The following is a 21,566-nucleotide window of genomic DNA, read 5'->3' on the forward strand; positions in this document are numbered from 1 at the left end:
ATTATAGAAATGCTTCATTTACACAGTACACAGAAGATGCGATGATGCTCTGTCTATTACACATTGTGTTAGAAGACCTGTAACTTGCAAGCTGTGGAACCACAGGCCCCAGCATTCACTCCCAGCCAAAGAGAAATACTTTACTGTCAACTACTGTCCCTTAATACGGTGCACATATTTTAATGAGAGTTGTAGCCATGTATAAAGGGGGTCATTCCGAGTTGTTCGCTCGTTATTTTTTTGTCGCAACGGAGCGATTAGTCGCTATTGCGCATGCGCAATGTCCGCAGTGCGACTGCGCCAAGTAAATTTGCTATGCAGTTAGGAATTTTACTCACGGCGTTACGAGGTTTTTTCTTCTTTCTGGTGATCGTAATGTGATTGACAGGAAGTGGGTGTTTCTGGGCGGAAACTGGCCATTTTATGGGAGTGTGTGAAAAAACGCTACCGTTTCTGGGAAAAACGCGGGAGTGGCTGGAGAAACAGAGGAGTGTCTGGGCGAACGCTGGGTGTGTTTGTGACGTCAAACCAGGAACGACAAGCACTGAACTGATCGCAGATGCCGAGTAAGTCTGGAGCTACTCAGAAACTGCTAAGAAGTGTCTATTCGCAATTCTGCTAATCTTTCGTTCGCAATTTTAATATGCTAAGATTCACTCCCAGTAGGCGGCGGCTTAGCGTGTGCAAAGCTGCTAAAAGCAGCTTGCGAGCGAACAACTCGGAATGACCCCCAAAGTGTGTATATAATGATATGTATTAAATAATATATAATGGTGTATTGTTCATGTATGTGTATGTATAGGGATTTGTTAATTTTTGTGGTAAAAGATGTATAAAATAGTGTAAATACAGGGAGGTAGGAACTGCTGTACATAATATATAGGGACAGACTTCTTTTAGCGGTGCTGAAGGGGTTAAAATACATTACATGGGGCACTGTGGAAGAAGCTAGGGAAGCTTCCAGAGTGTCCCCGCGCTCATAGAGCAAGGATTCACGCGGGCAGAGCGGGAAAACAAGGGGGGCCACGAGAGGCTGAAGGAGCCACGTGCCACTAACAGGGAGAATATAAAAAGCGCTCCCCGTCGGCGGCACGGTAGACTGCTGTTCCCCCTGTGAGTGCGCACACCTGGATCTCCTGCCCCGCTGACAGCTGCATACTGTCACTGCGGTCGGCGGAGTTCAGGTAATGTAGCCGGAGCAGGGCTGGCGGAGGAGCGCTGAAGGGCGGCGGGGCGAGTACTATCGATTGTACTCACCGCTGTGCCAGTGTTGCCGGGGACGCCTGCGGGATCCAGTAGGCCGGAGGGCTCAAAGACCCCAGCGCTGACGAGCGGAGGAGGTCCGGCGTTGGTCCAGGCGGAGGAGTGCTGAGAGAGAGGCTCGCTGCAGCGGCGCCAGCAGGACCTGGGAGGCGGCGAGTTCAGAAGTGTCCCGGCGCTGACGAAGGTAGAGGAGGGCTGGCGCCAGCAGAAGTGACGGTCCATAGCAACCAGAGAAGCTACTCTGGTTGGTAGAGGCGGAGCAGAGGAAGCGTCAGTGTAGCACAGAGGGACCTCAGCCTGTCTATCATTGCATCATTGAGCAGAAGGAGGAGTCGGGGGAGCGCTCAGCAGCAGTACTATTAAAAGTGTGAGTGTAAAATCCTGCACCTCTCCCACACCTAAGCTAAGCACGAGAACACCAGTGCTAGGCAACATTTAGCCACAATTAGAATACGTGAGGGCACATTTGCAAGGCAGCAGTTATCGAGGAATCAGGGGCAGTAATTACTGTGAAAGTATAACAAGCAATATCTCAGAGACTTACGATAACTGTATTATAGCCCTATGTGAGATATCCTAATAGAGCAGTAAAGAGGTTGAATAGTACTGCTAGGCTCATGTATAGTGCATGAAGAGGGATGAGACTGTAACCTTGCTCATATAACTACAAATTCCCTACTGTTTAAGGTGTGTGTGTGTGTGTGTGTGTGTGTGTGTGTGTATATATATATATATATATATATATATATATATAACATTAATGGACCCCCCCAAAAAATAAATAAATAAGTAAATAAAAATACATAATTAAATAAATGGATCCGACGAGACGCCTTCCAGACAGGCATATTCTCAGTGGCACTCCAGGCCTCAAGTAACTAACATCAAAACACTGATTTAACGACGTTTCAGATATTGAATATATCTTTTTTCAAGGCTGATCCTTGAAAAAAGATGTATTACACGAATGATACGTTGGTAAATTAGTCATGTTAGTTACTTGAGGCCTGGAGTGCCATTTAGAATTTGCCTATAGACTGTATATCACATAGAAGGAACCCCCAACACAAATATTTTATATGAATATTAATGAACCCCCTCAAAAAATATATATATACTACATACACACACATATATATAATATGTGTTAGACACGCACGCACACTTAATGCAGCAGCTGCACCTGGAACATGGAGTCCTCCACTGACTCCCTCCTCCTGCTTGATAGTACACTGCATCCACACAGTGCAGTCAACGGCCCGTGGCTCCGGGGGAGGAAGAGCAGCCGTTACCTTTCGGTCGTCTACTATCTGTACAGGGGGCCTCCACTGACCCGCTCCTGCTGTACAGTATGTCAGTGCCGCTCACCAAGCGCCGTCGATTGCCCGCTGCTGCAAGGGGGTGGGGGGAGGAGTAGTGCTGTTTTGTGTATTCCAAAGCAGAGAGCTCTCATGGATAGAGCTCTCTCTGCGGAGCTGTCGGCAGCTACGCTCGCGGCTGCGGGTGGCAGTAACTGTAGAGGAGACAGTTGCCGCTGACTGAAAAAGAAAACTTTGTCTGGGGGGGGGGGGGGGGTTCTGGGTACTCAGAAACCCCCCCTGCGTGCGCTACTGAAGTGTGATACATTTGATGGAAAAGATACTTTTTTCTTTAACAGAGAGGAAAAGAAACATAAGTGACACTATAGAATACAGTGACTAATACAGTTGTGTTTCATGCTGGGCTAGGTGATCCGGTCACACAAAAAAAGTAGAGAAGAGCAAAAGTCGTTATTGCAGGGTAATGCTAAACTGTGGATATGGATTATTACTATTAATTGTCTGAATCTTATGAGCCTTTTTATTAGTGCACTATCACAGTAAGAGTACCCGGGTCACTCTAACACCTAATGGTGTTGCTTAAAGAAGGTAATTTTTTGTATTGCATGCAAAATAACTTGTATAGGTTCTAAAGGGGGGATTAGTGGGACAGGATTGTAAATGTGATTTGTCTTACTATGCTGGTGAAATGTGTTTGCTTTTAACTCTTTAAACACTTTTGTGATGAATAAATACACTTACCCATACTTACCATATGTCATGTGATTTGAAATTTCCATCCGGAGATCCTGGAAACGCAAACAGAAGAACAGGTATAACATTGTAAGAAAAGGTGCACATATATACATTTATGAGACAGACTGATTTACAATTAATATTCATTACTAGCAGAGCCGGCCTTAGGCATAGGCAAACTAGGCAAATGCCTAGGGCATTTGGTATGCTTAGTGGCACCAGCAGCTTCTGCTGATTAAAATGATATGCGGCATGCCTATATTGTATGTGTGACTGCGGCTGTATCTGCATATGAAATACTATATTGCAGTGTATTCCTGGTAATCACTGTAATGTAGCATTTCGTATGCAGATACAGCCACAGTCGCACACTGAATATAGGCATGCTGCATATCAATTTAATCAGCAGAAGCTGCTTGTGCATCCTAGCCACATAGTAATGCAAATAAGATGCATTTTCATAAACAAAAGGCATCTGACGTTAGCAGAGCTGCCAGCTGACTCATGCCAGGCATGTCCTGCAGAACTAGCGGCGATGCTAGGGGGCACCAGCCAAAATCTTGCCTAGGGCATCATATTGGTTAAGGCCGGCTCTGATCAGGGCCGTCTTTTCGTATGGGCTCAATGGGCTCTTGCCCAAGGGCCCCAGGAGTATACGGGCCCTAGGTTGTTAGCTGAGGGTCCCCTCTTTCCAAGGGTACCAGATTTTTGAAAATCGGCCCTGGGGAACCAGAGATATCCGACTTGAAAGCAGTAGTCCCCATCCAAGCCTGTTAATTGCTCTTCCCAGCCAGATATCTCGGGTTCTGTCTGATTTAGAGTTTTTCTGAGTCTATAATCCAAAAGCTGCGACTCTCCCCTTTTGGTGGACACTGGCAGCTTTTCTCTACTATGCCCAGAACCAGAGATATCAGCCTTCCAGCAGCTGGTCCCTGCTCCAGCTCCACACGCCTGGTATGCTGTTTTATATTTTCATTGGTGGATTGCTCTGACTCCTGAATTCTGATCCCCAAGTCCCCAGAACATTCTCAAAGGTGGTACTCTCTAGGTTTTTATCCCATTCAAAGCTAAGAAATATATTTTCAGAAACTTGAGATATCTACAGTCAAGCAAGCTGCCCTCCCACCGGAAAATTATAAATATTAAGCCCACTCCACTATCCACCCCTCCCCTTGTATTAAACACCCCCTACCACCCTAAAAGTCATGTACCAGGGCTTTTTCATTCAGCCCAATGCCCCCTTCTACAGTCTAGCCCCATCTGTGCAGTAAAGGAGTAATTAGCAGAAATTAACTGCTCCAGGTCCTACATGCTGAGCGGAAGATAGAACACCCCCTACCCCCTACCGCCCACGGGACATCAAAGCAGCCACTGATAGCACCACCCACCCCTACGGCTGGAAGATGGGTAGGGGGCCCAGTGCATTGCTGTGCCCAGGGGCCTACACTGCTGAAGAGACGGCCCTGGCTCTGATTACTAGAGAGAGGCTTATCCAGGCAAGCCCAAATAATTAGCTTGGGTGGAGGCACAGATATTGATTAACCATCCCTTAGGGCAGTGGTTTCCAAACTTTTTTGAATCACGGCGCCCTAGAATATCAGAATTTTTGTCACGGCACCCCTAGGCCAAAACTTTCTTATTGAGAAATTTAGAAAGAAATATTACATTAAATAGATTGCGTTTATATGTCATCCTTAGGGTCAGTTGTGTGGTGAGGGACAATATTTGCTTCTGTTTGGCCACATATTTTATGACTGGCAGCCACCAGCACTGGTTTTGCCTATTATACTGACCATGAATAATTTGAATTGGTCCTGGACCACCAACCCAGGGCACCCCTGCAAGTGTCCCGAGGCACCCCAGGGAGCCACGGCACACAGTTTGGGAACCTCTACCTTAGGGAGATAATTAAGAATCTCATATTAGAGTATTAGGGGAGGGGTTACAGAGTGAAGACACAGCCCTGGAAATAAACTAGCAGATGTGGAAATAGGAGGTGGTGCATGTATCTGCTGTACAATGTATGACAGGGATAGTGCTCTGCAGACTCTACCTATTGTCTATACAGCACAAGCTGTGTGTGACAGCCATCTCCTCCCCCTGGCAGAGCCTTCATATACTCCAATACTTTATAGACAGTCCCTTACTTCCCTCCCTTGGTATAGCTGGGTAGAGAATTGTCTGCGGCATTTAGCTGTTTGTTTCTCCCAACACATCATTTCTACTGATTGCAAACGCAGAGGTAGGAGGATAGATGCACAGCAACAGAGCTACAAGGTAGGTAATATTCTGTGCATGCTTCATACATCATGGGCTCAGAGTAATGCAGTATTTGTACTGAGATATACAATGGATAGGCACAATCTATGTGCTGTTACCTCATTATATGTAGATTTACAGATGTTCTTTTGCAAATTCATTTGTAAGAGCCTTAGATTGTCAGATGCAAAGGAAGTGTACCCAGATACACTGTGGACTTATTTTCTGTTCAGGTCACCGTTGGCTGTGCTTGCAGGGTGCGTTATCTGTTTCCGTCCGTCTCTGAATGTGCGGCATTGTTCTGTACATCCCACTTCTCCCTGGAAATGCTTCATTTGTGCTTCTGGAAAGCTTTAGGCTCTAGATGTTGTTGGGGCTGCGTATAGTGGAAGCAGTGTCGCTGTGGATGCTGGAAAAAGAATCCTTAAAATGTAATACCGAAATAATCTTCTTACTTTCGTGTTACTAAGCTTTATGTCTCAACATTTCAGGTTGGTGTCATTTGATGTGGGGAGTAATTTCTAGAAGTGTGAGTTTCAGTGTAGTTTATTATATTATTATTATTATTATATTATTATTACTACAGTTAAGCACTAAGGGGTTCATTCCTAGTTGATCGCACAGTGGCAGTTTATTGCAGCCGTGTGATCAGATAGTTGCCGCCTATGGGGGAGTGTATTTTAGCATAGCAAGTGTGTGATCGTGTGCAGGGGAGCTGTGCAAAAAGTTTTTGTGCAGTTCCTAAATAGCTCTGAACTTACTCAGCCGCTGCGATCACTTCAGCCAGTTCAGGCCCCGGAATTGACGTCAGACACCCGCCCTGCAAACGCTGGGCAGTGACATGCCTGCGCATTGCGGCTGCGGCGCATGCGCAGTTCAGACACGATCGCACCGCTGCGAAAAACTGCAGCTTGCGATCGGGTCAGAATGACCCCCTAAGTGTCAAAGGGCACTGTACCCCAGGATCGTGATCAGAGCAGTGTTCCCAGGATAGTGATCAGAGCAGTGTTCCCAGGATAGTGATCAGAGCAGTGTTCCCAGGATAGTGATCAGAGCAGTGTTCCCAGGATAGTGATCAGAGCAGTGTTCCCCGGGGTAGTGATCAGAGCACTGTTCCCCAGGGTAGTGATCAGAGCACTGTTCCCCGGGGTAGTGATCAGAGCACTGTTCCCCGGAGTAGTGATCAGAGCACTATTTCCCGGGGTAGTGATCAGAGCAGTGTTTCCCAGGGTAGTGAGCGGAGCACTGCTCCCCAGGGTAGTGATCAGAACAGTGTACCCCAGGGTAGTGATCAGAGCACTGTTCCCCGGGGTAGTGATCAGAGCACTGTTCCCCAGGGTAGTGATCATAGCAGTGTTTCCCGGGGTAGTGATCAGAGCACTGTTCCCCAGGGTAGTGATCAGAGCTCTGTTTCCCGGAGTAGTGATCAGAGTATTGTTCCCCAGGGTAGTGATCAGAACAGTGTACCCCAGTGTAGTGATCAGAGCACTGTTCCCCGGGGTAGTGATCAGAGCACTGTTCCCCGGAGTAGTGATCAGAGCACTATTTCCTGGGGTAGTGATCAGAGCAGTGTTCCCCAGGGTAGTGAGCGGAGCACTGCTCCCCAGGGTAGTGATCAGAACAGTGTACCCCAGTGTAGTGATCAGAGCACTGTTCCCCGGGGTAGTGATCAGAGCTCTGTTCCCCAGGGTAGTGATCAGAGCAGTGTTTCCCGGGGTAGTGATCAGAGCACTGTTCCCCAGGGTAGTGATCAGAGCTCTGTTTCCCGGGGTAGTGATCAGAGTATTGTTCCCCAGGGTAGTGATCAGAGCAGTGTGTCCCAGGGTAGCGATTAAAGCACTGATCCCCTGGTAGTGATCAGAGCACTGTTCCCCGGGGTAGTGATCAGAGCACTGTTCCCCGGGGTAGTGATCAGAGCACTGTTCCCTGGGGTAGTGATCAGAGCACTGTTACCTGTGCAGAGCACTGTTCCCCTGGGTACTGATCAGAGCACTGTTCCCTGGGATAGTGATCACAGCTCTTTTTCCTGGGGTGGGGTAGTGATCAAAGCACTGTTCCCGGGGGTAGTGATCAAAGCACTGTTCCCGGGGGTAGTGATCATAGCGCTGTTCCCGGGGGTAGTGATCAGAGTACTGTTCCCCAGGGTAGTGATCAGAGCAGTGTTCCCCAGGATAGTGATCATAGCACTGTTCCCCAGGGTAGTGATCAGTGTTCTCCAGGGTTGTGATCAGAGCACTGTTCTCCAGGGTAGTGATCAGAGCTCTGTTTCCCATGGTAGTGATCAAAGCACTGTTCCCCGGGGTAGTAATCAGAGCTCTGTTCCCAGGGTAGTGATCAGAGCACTGTTCCCCGGGATAGTGATCAGAGTACTGTTCCCTGGGGTAGTGATCAGAGCACTGTTCCCCGGGGTAGTGATCATAGCGCTGTTCCCCAGGGTAGTGATCAGAGCACTGTTCCCTTGGGTAGTGATCAGAGCACTGTTCCCCAGGGTAGTCATCAGTGTTCTCCAGGGTTGTGATCAGAGCACTGTTCCCCGGGGTAGTGATCAGAGCACTGTTCCCCGGGGTAGTGATCAGAGCACTGTTCCCCGGGGTAGTGATCAGAGCTCTGTTCCCCGGGGTAGTGATCAAAGCACTGTTCCCCAGGGTAGTGATCATAGCACTGTTCCCCAGGGTAGTGATCAGAGTACTGTGCTCCGGGGTAGTGATCAGAGCACTGTTAGCCAGGGTAGTGATCAGAGCACTGTGCCCCAGGGTAGTGATCAAAGCACTCTTCCCCGGGGCAGTGATCAGAGCACTGTTCCCTGGGGTAGTGATCAGAGCACTTTTACTCAGGATAGTGATCAGAGCACTGTTCCCCAGGGTAGTGATCAGAGCACTGTTCCCTGGGGTAGTGATCAGAGCACTGTTCCCTCGGGTAGTGATCAGAGCACTGTTCCCTGGGGTAGTGATCAGAGCACTGTTCACTGGGGTAGTGATCAGAGCACTTTTACACGGGATAGTGATCAGAGCACTTTTACTCAGGATAGTGATCAGAGCACTGTTCCCCGAGGTAGTGATCAGAGTACTGTTCCCCAGGGTAGTGATCAGAGCACTGTTCCCTCGGGTAGTGATCAGAGCACTGTTCCCTGGGGTAGTGATCAGAGCACTGTTCACTGAGGTAGTGATCAGAGCACTGTTCCCCCGGGTAGTGATCAGAGCACTGTTCCCCAGGGTAGTGATCAGAGCACTGTTCCCCAGTGTAGTGATCAGAGCACTGTGCCCCAGGGTAGTGATCAGAGCACTGTTCCCTGGGGTAGTGATCAGAGCACTGTTCCCTGGGGTAGTGATCAGAGCACTGTGCCCTAGGTAGTGATCAGAGCACTGTGCCCTAGGGTAGTGATCAGAGCACTGTTCCCCGGGGTAGTGATCAGAGCACTGTTCCCCGAGGTAGTGATCAGAGTACTGTTCCCCAGGGTAGTGATCAGAACACTGTTCCCCAGGGTAGTGATCAGAGCACTGTTCCCTCGGGTAGTGATCAGAGCACTGTTCCCTGGGGTAGTGATCAGAGCACTGTTCCCTAGGGTAGTGATCAGAGCACTGTTCCCTGGGGTAGTGACCAGAGCACTGTGCCCTAGGGTAGTGATCAGAGCACTGTGCCCTAGGGTAGTGATCAAAGCACTGTTCCCCGGGGTAGTGATCAGAGCACTGTTCCCCGGGGTAGTGATCAGAGTACTGTTCTCCGGGGTAGTGATCAGAGCACTGTTATCCAGGGTAGTGATCAGAGCACTGTGCCCCAGGGTAGTGATCAAAGCACTCTTCCCTGGGGTAGTGATCAGAGCACCTTTACCCGGGGTAGTGATCAGAGCACTGTTCCCCGAGGTAGTAATCAGAGTACTGTTTCCCAGGATAGTGATCAGAGTACTGTTCCCCAGGGTAGTGATCAGAGCACTGTTCTCTCGGGTAGTGATCAGAGCACTGTTCCCCAGGGTAGTGATCATAGCAGTGTTTCCCGGGGTAGTGATCAGAGCACTGTTCCCCAGGGTAGTGATCAGAGCTCTGTTTCCCGGGGTAGTGATCAGAGTATTGTTCCCCAGGGTAGTGATCAGAACACTGTTCCCTAGGGTAGTGATCAGAGCACTGTTCCCTGGGGTAGTGATCAGAGCACTGTTCCCTGGGGTAGTGATCAGAGCACTGTTCCCCGGGATAGTGATCAGAGTACTGTTCCCTGGGGTAGTGATCAGAGCACTGTTCCCTCGGGTAGTGATCAGAGCACTGTTCCCTGGGGTAGTGATCAGAGCACTGTTCCCTGGGGTAGTGATCAGAGCACTGTTCCCTGGGGTAGTGATCAGAGCACTGTTCCCTGGGATAGTGATCAGAGTACTGTTCCCTGGGGTAGTGATCAGAGCACTGTTCCCCGGAGTAGTGATCATAGCGCTGTTCCCGGGGGTAATGATCAGAGTACTGTTCCCCAGGGTGGTGATCAGAGCACTGTTCCCTTGGGTAGTGATCAGAGCACTGTTCCCCGGGGTAGTAATCAGAGCACTGTTCCCCGGGGTAGTGATCAGAGCACTGTTCCCCAGTGTAGTGATCAGAGCACTGTGCCCCAGGGTAGTGATCAGAGCACTGTTCCCCAGGGTAATGATCAGAGCACTGTTCCCTCGGGTAGTGATCAGAGCACTGTTCCCCGGGGTAGTGATCAGAGCACTGTTCCCCAGGGTAGTGATCAGAGCACTGTTCCCCAGGGTAATGATCAGAGCACTGTTCCCCAGGGTAGTGATCAGAGCACTGTTCCCCAGGGTAATGATGATCAGAGCACTGTTCCCCAGGGTAGTGATCAGAGCACTGTTCCCCAGGGTAATGATCAGAGCACTGTTCCCCAGGGTAGTGATCAGAGCACTGTTCCCTGGGGTAGTGATCAGAGCACTGTTCCCCAGGGTAGTGATCAGAGCACTGTTCCCCAGGGTAATGATCAGAGCACTGTTCCCCAGGGTAGTGATCAGAGCACTGTTCCCCAGGGTAATGATCAGAGCACTGTTCCCCAGGGTAGTGATCAGAGCACTGTTCCCCAGGGTAATGATCAGAGCACTGTTCCCCAGGGTAGTGATCAGAGCACTGTTCCCCAGGGTAATGATCAGAGCACTGTTCCCTGGGGTAGTGATCAGAGCACTGTTCCCTCGGGTAGTAATCAGAGCACTGTTCCCTGGGGTAGTAATCAGAGCACTGTTCCCTGGGGTAGTAATCAGAGCACTGTTCCCTGGGGTAGTAATCAGAGCACTGTTCCCCAGGGTTGTGATCAGAGCACTGTTCACCGGTTCCGGTATGAATGGTCGACCATGTTATGGTCGACAGTCATTAGGTCGACCACTATTGGTCGACATTTACATGGTCGACATGGACACATGGTCAACATATGAAAATGGTCGACACATTAAAGGTCGACACATGAAAAGGTCGACATGAGTTTTTTTACTTTTTTTGGTGTCGTTTTTTGCGTAAAGTGACTGGGAACCCCAATTAGTGCACAGCGTCCCCTCGCATGGCTCGCTTCGCTCGCCATGCTTCGGGCATGGTGCCTTCGCTCCGCTACCGCTTCGCTCGGCACAGATTACCGTTCCAATCGTAGTCCATGTGGATCGTAAAGTATGGAAAAGTTCCCCAAAAGAAAAAAAAGTAAAAAAACTCATGTCGACCTTTTCATGTGTCGACCATTTTCACGTGTCGACCATGTATCCATGTCGACCATGTCAATGTCGACCAATAGTGGTCGACCTAATGACTGTCGACCATAACATGGTCGACCATGTGAACGGATACCCTGTTCACCGGGGTAGTGACCAGAGCACTGTGCCCCAGGGTAGTGATCAGAGCTCTGTTCCCTGGGGTTGTGATCAGAGCTCTGTTCCCTGGGGTTGTGATCAGAGCTCTGTTCCCCGGGGTAGTGATCAGACCACTGTGCCCTAGGGTAGTGATCAGAGCACTGTGCCCTGGGGTAGTGATCAGAGCACTGTTCCCCGGGATAGTGATCAGAGCACTGTTCCCTGGGGTAGTGATCAGAGCACTGTTCCCTCGGGTAGTGATCAGAGCACTGTGCCCTAGGGTAGTGATCAGAGCACAGTCCGTCTTGTAGTCAGGCAGTCAGGGGCGTTTTAAGAGAGGAGGGGGCCCGTAACAGAGGCTGCATGCGGGTTGCGTCCTCTCTTAATATGCCCCTGACTGCCAGACTACAAGGACAGGAACGGTGGAGGCACCAGTAGCTGGGGCATGCATATTAGAGTAGCGCGGCTGATCTCCAGTGCAGGTTCTGTCCTGGCATCAACTTTGATTTTAAAATCGTGCAAATAATTTGGAGATATGCGGCGAACACAAACATCACTGTACATTTAAAACTACTTTTGCACTTTTTACTAAATAGAGCCCATAGTCTGATATAGTAAAGTTAAACACAGCAACTACCAAAGAAATCATACAGGTGGATATTTAGTATTGGCACCAAATAATTATAGTTTTTTTTTATTGCCGCTAGTCATAGGCAGTCGCAGGGGAGGTTTCTGGTTGCCCGGAAACATATCAAATTATGATTCGCCCATATGTTATAAATTGCACCAGCAGCGACACGAGCTGCAGAGAAGCCTGTCCCTTACACGTGGAAGAAGTGGAGAGATATCCTGCAAATAATATTTGATAAGTAGGCCCCCTATACGGAAGACAAGGAGTGCTTGTGTATTTTACTAGGTGAAAATATGTAATACTGCCAGATATAATAAAAACATTTGTACTTTTCCATTAAAAAAGTTAATAAACTTTAATCATACAGACTCATGGGGGTTAATCTTTCTTTATCTTTGTGGCTGATTGCTTAGCACTGTTTATCATGGCAGTAGAGAATCAACTATTGCCACAGTCTATTGATACAATATCCCCCAAGGGCATCTGGGGGACACTCAGGCTGCTGTGGCAATACAGGCCCAGAGCATACTTGTCTACTCTCCCGGAATGGCCGGGAGGCTTCTGAAAATCGGGTGACCCTCCCGGCCCCCCGGAAAAGCAGGCAAGTCTCCCGATTCCTGCGCTCACCCCTGCCCAGCCGCCCACTTAGTGAGTAAAGTGGGCGGTCCGGGCAGTCGATGACGCGATTCTTGCTGAATCGCGTCATCATAGCCACGCCCCCTACAGTATAATGCCTGTAAGAGTGGCATTATGCAGTGGGGGCGTGGCTTAAGTGACACGATACCTCAGCCACACCCACACCCCGCCTCTGCCACGCCCCCATCCCACCTATGCTCCGCCCCCTCTCCTCATCACTACCCATCCCCACCCCCTGCTGATCCGACCTGGCTGCTCTCTCCCGGAGAGAGCAGCTGACACGTCGGTAAGCATGGCCCAGAGTGATATATGTCAAACTCAAAATCCCAACTGGCCCAATAATCAAGGTCTATTTATTAACATTATTTTTACTAAAAAAGGGTGTTTTCTGTTTTCAAACCCTTTTCACATTATTTTAGTATCACTGAATGTATTAAAGCATACCTCCCAACTGTCCCGATTTTTGCAGGACAGTCACGATTTTTGGGGACTGTCCCGCTGTCCCACCCGCGTGTCACACTGTCCCCCCTGTGATGGGGGGGGGGTACAGTTGGTTGGCACCTGCACTCGCTGCTAAGCAGAGTAGCGGTGAATAGACGCTGTGATCATGCGCAGAGGAGAGGGGGCATGCCCCCTTAATGATGAAAACAGGGGGCGTGGCTTGCGATCGTGGGCCCTCCTGCGAAGCCACACCCCTTTCCATAGGTCACGCCCCTTTTGGGGACCGCTCGCGTGTGTCCCTCTTCATATACTGAGAAAGTTGGGAGGTATGATTAATGGGCATTTGGAGCAGTGTTTGTGAAAAACTGCTCCAAACTCTTTCATTGTCATTTTTTTAGTATCCCACATCATATTTATAAGGGGAAATGCGATGTGGCCCGAATTTACAAAAAATTTGAAAAAACGTGCCCTGTGATATTAACGTCAGCTTAGGCAGGCAAAATCACAGGACAGCTCTGCGATATGCAGCCCTTTGCCCCCTGGCAGAGAAAGCTGAGCGGGGACCCGGCCAGTGTGATCAGCTCTGTGTGTCCGATGGACACACAAGTTGATCACCTTTTTAAAAAAAAAATAAGAATTTACTTACCGATAATTCTATTTCTCGTAGTCCGTAGTGGATGCTGGGGACTCCGTCAGGACCATGGGGTTTAGCGGCTCCGCAGGAGACAGGGCACAATAATAAAAGCTTTAGGATCAGGTGGTGTGCACTGGCTCCTCCCCCTATGACCCTCCTCCAAGCCTCAGTTAGGATACTGTGCCCGGACGAGCGTGCATAATAAGGAAGGATATTGAATCCCGGGTAAGACTCATACCAGCCACACCAATCACACCGTACAACCTGTGATCTGAACCCAGTTAACAGTATGATAACAACGAAGGAGCCTCTGAAAAGATGGCTCACAACAAGAATAACCCGATTTTTGTAACAATAACTATGTACAAGTATTGCAGACAATCCGCACTTGGGATGGGCGCCCAGCATCCACTACGGACTACGAGAAATAGAATTATCGGTAAGTAAATTCTTATTTTCTCTAACGTCCTAAGTGGATGCTGGGGACTCCGTCAGGACCATGGGGATTATACCAAAGCTCCCAAACGGGCGGGAGAGTGCGGATGACTCTGCAGCACCGAATGAGAGAACTCCAGGTCCTCCTCAGTCAGGGTGTGCCCCTGACCAAGTAGCAGCTCGGCAAAGTTGTAAAGCCGAGACCCCTCGGGCAGCCGCCCAAGATGAGCCCACTTCCTTGTGGAATGGGCTTTTACTGATTTTGGCTGTGGCAAGCCTGCCACAGAATGTGCAAGCTGAATTGTACTACAAATCCAGCGAGCAATCGTCTGCTTAGAAGCAGGAACACCCATCTTGTTGGGTGCATACAGGCTAAACAGCGAGTCAGATTTTCTGACTCCAGTCGTCCTGGAAACATATATTTTCAGGGCCCTGACAACGTCAAGTAACTTGGAGTCCTCCAAGTCCCTAGTAGCCGCAGGTACCACAATAGGTTGGTTCATGTGAAAAACAGAAAACACCTTAAGGAGAAATTGAGGACGAGTCCTCAATTCTGCCCTGTCAGAATGAAAAATTAAGTAAGGGCTTTTATATGATAAAGCCGCCCATTCTGACACACGCCTGGCTGAAGCCAGGGCTAATAGAATCTTCACCTTCCATGTGAAATATTTTAATTCCACAGTGGTGAGTGGATCAAACCAATGTGACTTTAGGAAACTCAAAACAACATTGAGATCCCAAGGTGCCACTGGGGGCACAAAAGGAGGCTGTATATGCAGTACCCCTTCTACAAACGTCTGAACTTCAGGCACTGAAGCCAGTTCTTTCTGGAAGAAATTCGACAGGGTCGAAATTTGAACCTTAATGGACCCTAATTTTAGGCCCATAGACAGTCCTGTCTTCAGGAAATGTAGGAAACGACCCAGTTGGAATTCCTCTGTAGGGACCTTCTTGGCCTCACACCACGCAACATATTTTCGCCAAATGCGGTGAAAATGTTTTGCGGTTACATCCTTCCTGGCTTCGACCAGGGTAGGGATGACTTCATCTGGAATGCCCTTTCAGGATCCGGTGTTCAACTGCCATGCCGTCAAACGCAGCCGCGGTAAGTCTTGGAACAGACAAGGCCCCTGCTGGAGCAGGTCCTCTCTTAAAGGTAGAGGCCACGGTTCTTCCGTGAGCATCTCTTGAAGTTCCGGGTACCAAGTCCTTCTTGACCCATCCGGAACCACGAGTATCGTTCTTACTCATCTCCTTCTTATGATTCTCAGTACTTTTGGTATGAGATGCATAGGAGGGAACACATACCCTGACTGGTACACCCACAGTGTTACCAGAGCGTCCACCGCTATTGCCTGAGGGTCCCTTGACCTGGCGCAATATCTGTCTAGTTTTTTGTTCAGGCGGGACGCCATCATGTCCACCTTTGGTTTTTCCCAACGGTTTACAATCATGTGGAAGACTTCCCGCTGAAGTCCCCACTCTCCCGGGTGGAGGTTATGCCTGCTGAGGAAGTCTGCTTCCCAGTTTTCCACTCCCGGAATTAACACTGCTGAGAGTGTTATCACATGATTTTTCGCCCAGCGAAGAATCCTTGCAGTTTCTGCCATTTCCCTTCTGCTTCATGTGCCGCCCTGTCTGTTTACGTGGGCGACTGCCGTGATGTTGTCCCACTGGATCAATACCGGCTGACCTTGAAGCAGAGGTCTTGCTAAGCTTAGAGCCTTGTAAATTGCCCTTAGCTCCAGTATATTTATGTGGAGAGAAGTCTCCAGACTTGATCACACTCCCTGGAAATTTTTTCCTTGTGTGACTGCTCCCCAGCCACTCAGGCTGGCATCCGTGGTCACCAGGACCCAGTCCTGAATGTCGAATCTGCGGCCCTTTCATAGATGAGCACTCTGCAGCCACCGCAGAAGAAAACACCCTTGCCCTTGGAGACAGGGTTATCCGCTGATGCATCTGAAGATGCGATCCGGACCATTTTCCCAGCAGATTCCACTGAAAGGTTCTTGCGTGAAATCTACCGAATGGGATCGCTTTGTAAGAAACCACCATTTTTCACAGGACCCTTGTGCAATGATGCACTGATACTTTTCCTGGTTTTAGGAGGTTCCTGACTAGCTCGGATAACTCCCTGGCCTTCTTCTCCGGGAGAAAACATCCTTTTCTGGACTGTGTCCAGAATCATTCCTAGGAACATTAGACGTGACGTCGGAAAAAGCTGCGATTTTGGAATATTTAGAATCCACTCGTGCTGTCGTAGAACTACTTGAGATAGTGCTACTCCGACCGCCAACTGTTCTCTGGACCTTGCCCTTATCAGGAAAGCGTCCATATTTCTTTTAGGAAGAATCATCATTTCGGCCATTACCATGGTAAAGACCCGGGGTGCCGTGGACAATCCAAACGGCAGCGTCTGAACTGATAGTGACAGTTCTGTACCACGAACCTGAGATACCCTTGGTGAGAAGGGCAAAATTTGGACATGTAGGTAAGCGTCCCTGATATCCAGTGACACCATATCGTCCTGGTTCGCTATCACTGCTCTGAGTGACTCCATCTTGATTTGAACCCTTGTATGTAATTGTTCAAATCTTTTAGATCTCACCGAGCCGTTTGGCTTCAGTACCACAATATAGTGTGGAATAATACCCCTTCCCTTGTTGTAGGAGGGGTACTTTGATTATCACCTGCTGGGAATACAGCCTGTGAATTTTTTCCCAATACTGCCTCCCTGTCGGAGGGAGACGTTGGTAAAGCAGACTTCAGGAACTTGTGAGGGGAAGACGTCTCGAATTTCCAATGTACACCTGGGATACTACGTGTAGGATCCAGGAGTCCACTTGCGAGTGAGCCCACTGCGTGCTGAAACTCTTGAGATGACCCCCCACCGCACCTGAGTCCGCTTGTATGGCCCCAGCGTCATGCTGCGGACTTGGCAGAAGCTGTGGAGGACTTCTGTTCCTGGGAATGGGCTGCCTGCTGCAGTCTTCTTCCCTTTCCTCTAACCCTGGGCAGATATGACTGGCCTTTTGCCCGCCTGCCTTTTTGGGTACGAAAGGACTGAGACTGAAAAGACTGTGTCCTTTTCTGCTGAGATGTGACTTGGGGTAACAAAAGTGGATTTTCCAGCTGTTGCCATGGCCACCAGGTCCGATGGACCGCCCCTTTATACGGCAATACTTCCATGTGCCGTCTGGAATCTGCATCACCTGACCACTGTCGTGTCTATAAACATCGTCTGGCAGATATGGACATCACATCTACTCTTGATGCCAGAATGCAAATATCCCTCTGCGCATCTCGCATATATAGAAATGCATCCTTAAAATGCTCTATAGTCAATAAAATATTGTTCCTGTCAAGGGTATCAATATTTTCAGTCAGGAAATCCGACCAAGCCCCCCCAGCGCTGCACATCCAGGCTGAGGCGATTGCTGGTCGTAGTATAACACCAGTATGTGTGTATATACTTTTTAGGATATTCTTCAGCTTCCTATCAGCTGGCTCCTTGAGGGCGGCCGTATCTGGAGACGGTAACGCCACTTGTTTTTATAAGCGTGTGAGCGCCTTATCCACCCTAAGGTGTGTTTCCCAACTCGCCCTCACTTCTGGCGGGAAAGGGTATACCTCCAATAATTTTCTATCGGAGGAAACCCACGCATCATCACACACTTTAATTTATCTGATTCAGGAAAAACTACAAGTAGATTATTCCCACCCTACATAATACCCTTATTTGTGGTACTTGTAGTATCAGAAATATGTAACACCTCCTTCATTGCCCTTAACATGTAACGTGTGGCCCTAAAGGAAAATACGTTTGTTTCTTCACCGTCGACACTGAAGTCAGTGTCCGTGTCTGTGTCTGTGTCGACCAACTGAGGTAAATGGGCGTTTTTACAAGCCCCTGACGGTGTCTGAGACGCCTGGACAGGTACTAATTTGTTTGCCGGCCGTCTCATGTCGTCAACCGACCTTGCATCGTGTTGACATTATCACGTAATTCCTAAATAAGCCATCCATTCCGGTGTCGACTCCCTAGAGAGTGACATCACCAATACAGGCAATTTGCTCCGCCTCCTCACCAACATCGTCCTCCTACATGTCGACACACACGTACCGACACACAGCACACACACAGGGAATGCTCTGATAGAGGACAGGACCCCACTAGCCCTTTGGGGAGACAGAGGGAGAGTTTGCCAGCACACACCAAAAACGCTATAATTATACAGGGACAACCCCTTATACAAGTGTTTTCCCTTATAGCATTTTCACATATGTAATCATATCGCCAAATAAGTGCCCCCCCTCTCTGTTTTAACCCTGTTTCTGTAGTGCAGTGCAGGGGAGAGCCTGGGAGCCTTCCTCACAGCAGAGCTGAGCAGGAAAATGGCGCCGTGTGCTGAGGAGAATAGGCCCCGCCCCCTAAAACGGCGGGCTCTTCTCCCGGAGTTTGTGAGATCTGGCAGGGGTTAAATACATCCATATAGCCTCAAGGGCTATATGTGATGTATTTTAGCCATAAAAAAGGTATAATACATTGCTGCCCAGGGCGCCCCCCCCAGCGCCCTGCACCCTCAGTGACCGCTGGTATGAAGTGTGCTGACAACAATGGCGCACAGCTGCAGTGCTGTGCGCTACCTTATGAAGACTGAAAGTCTTCTGCCGCCTGTTTCTGGACCTCTGGACCTCTTCAACTTCGGCATCTGCAAGGGGGGTCGGCGGCACGGCTCCGGGACGAACCCCAGGGTGAGACCTGTGTTCCGACTCCCTCTGGAGCTAATGGTGTCCAGTAGCCTAAGAAGCAAATCCATCCTGCACGCAGGTGAGTTTACTTCTCTCCCCTAAGTCCCTCGTAGCAGTGAGCCTGTTGCCAGCAGGACTCACTGAAAATAAAAAACCTAACTTAAACTTTTATTCTAAGCAGCTCAGGAGAGCCACCTAGATTGCACCCTTCTCGGCCGGGCACAAAAATCTAACTGAGGCTTGGAGGAGGGTCATAGGGGGAGGAGCCAGTGCACACCACCTGATCCTAAAGCTTTTATTATTGTGCCCTGTCTCCTGCGGAGCCGCTAAACCCCATGGTCCTGACGGAGTCCCCAGCATCCACTTAGGACGTTAGAGAAAAAGAAATCATACTTACCAGTGCCAGGAGCTGGGGAGCGGTGCTCTGGTGAGCGGTGCCGGGCGCCAGGTTCTCCGTGTGCTGCGCCGTGGCCCCCGTGCAGTAAAGTGACACTGCAAAGCGGCAGCTCACTTTACAGCACCGGGGGTTACAACACAGAATCAGGATCTGGCGCCAGGTAGCCTCCTGGAAGCAGCGGTCACCGGCTCCCGGGACTGTTAAGTGTAAATCCGCAATCCGGGTGGGGGTGGGGGAGGGGGGTGGCTCTCCTGGAGGGAAAGTAGGTATCACTATCTTCTCGCGCATGGGCAGAACGGTGAATGTTGCCCGATCGGAGCTAAGCCAGGCCAACAATAACTCAACCGGCAGTGGCGGTCCGCATTTCATTGTTTTTTTAAAAAGTTTTGTGCGTTTGCCATGTCTGATGTACAGTCTCTGGTTATAAGTCTGCATCCTGTGATAAGGAACAGTCCCTTAATGCTAAACTCCCAAAATAATCATTTCCTAGCAAAACAAATGTCTAGAAACAATAAATCCTGCAGTCTTGGCATCCCCGCACATTTACTGATACTTGGAGATATGACTTTATTATGTGTCCGCCCATAGCCCCTATAGAATGACAGTAAGTTCTTGCAAGCGGGGCCCTCTCTCACTCTGCAGCCTTTACATACAGTATTATGTAATTACATAACCTGTGGATTATAGTTATGTATATTTGTACAGTTGCCTGTTCTTGCCCTATATGATGAGCAGTAACAGGCAAGAGACAGAGATGTATATTACTGTATGTTGATATTGTGGGTCATTCCGAGTTGATCGCTAGCTGCAGTTGTTCGCTGCGTTGCGATTAGTTAAAAAAACGGCTAATCTGCGTATGCGTATGCACCGCAATGCGCAGGCGTGACGTACGGGTACAAAGAGCATCGTGGTTTTGCACAGGTTCTAGCGAAGCTTTCAGTCGCACGGCCGAACGCAGGAAGCTTGACATGACGTGGGCGTTTCTGGGTGGCAACTGACCGTTTTTCAGGGAGTGCTTAGAAAAACGCAGGCGTGGATGGGCGAACGCTGGGCGGGTGTGTGACGTCAAAAGCCGTCCCTCCGTAGTTAGAATCAACGCATACGAAGAGTAACTACAGGGCTGGTCTTGTTTTGCACAAAATTATTTTGCAGGCGCTCTGCTGCACAAGCGTTCACACTTCAGCAAAGCGAAAATACACTCCCCAGTGGGCGGCGACAATGCGTTTGCACGGCTGCTAAAAACTGCTAGCGAGCGATCAACTCGGAATGACCCCCATTGTACGCTGTGGAACCATTTACTGCCACTTAACATGCATATACTGCACAGGTGCCCCAAAGGTCTTGGGGCACAATGAGACGATGGGCAGCACCAGGCAACAACGGGCAGTCTCTGGACACTTGCTAACTTTCCAGGCATCCAGGGGTGCCACCAGGAATTTGGGAGCCTCCCGGCCATCCTGGAAGAGTAGGCATGTATGGTATTAAGTAATGCACCAAATGATGATGATGATGATGATGATGATGATGATGTTGGTCACCTGTACTAGCGAACTGATTGTGATTGGCTGCCTGTGAATGCTCCAACACTCAGTGATGATGATGTCATTGTTTGTGCATTATTTAAGCAAATGTGTTTTAATTTATTATTTTTTTTGTCTTGCACATGAGACGGGTGTTGTTCCTGATGTATGAGAGACGGAGTTGTTTAAGTGTTTATTTATTCTTTGGTTCCCCTAATGAACAGTGAAAGATAAACAGCAAATTGTTATTTTGCCTAAAGGGCCCTACACACTGGCCGATTTTTTGAAAGATATGAACGATCTCGTTCATAAATGAACGAGAACTCGTTCATATCTTTCAGTGTGGAGACTCCTGCGATGAACGATGCGCGGCCCCGCGCTCGTTCATCGCTGGTCTCCCGTCGGCTGTGCATGCAGGCCAATATGGACGATCTCGTCCATATTTGCCTGCACTTCAATGCAGCCGGGTGACGGGGGGAGTGAAGAAGAAACTTCACTCCCCCCGTCACTGCCCCCCCGCCGCCGGGTCGCTCGTCGGCCGTATCCGCCGTCGGGCAGCTCGGCGGCGGGTCGGCCAGTGAGTAGGGCCCTTACGCCATAGGTATGAGACAGCTGTGGTACGACACAAGCTGCAGAACAGGACTGCTGGGATATGCAACGTTAAAGGTACTAGGGACACGGTGTAGAACACAAATCTCATAGTTATATTTTATTTCACTATTATATAGTTTACACAGAACATGG

General features: G+C 49.3%; 1 protein-coding gene across 1 annotated transcript in view; it reads left to right on the forward strand.

Annotated features, from left to right (window-relative positions):
- The first annotated feature begins 5,357 nt into the window (after positions 1–5,357).
- B3GALT5 (beta-1,3-galactosyltransferase 5) overlaps positions 5,358–21,566 on the forward strand; it is a 77,252-nt gene continuing 61,043 nt past the window's right edge. Inside the window, exon 1 of the mRNA XM_063956592.1 lies at positions 5,358–5,594. The gene's annotated coding sequence lies outside the window, so the exon portion shown is untranslated. The remainder of the gene's footprint in view (positions 5,595–21,566) is intronic.

This window comes from Pseudophryne corroboree, chromosome 2 (genome assembly GCF_028390025.1).
Source record: "Pseudophryne corroboree isolate aPseCor3 chromosome 2, aPseCor3.hap2, whole genome shotgun sequence".
Lineage (NCBI taxonomy): Eukaryota > Metazoa > Chordata > Amphibia > Anura > Myobatrachidae > Pseudophryne > Pseudophryne corroboree.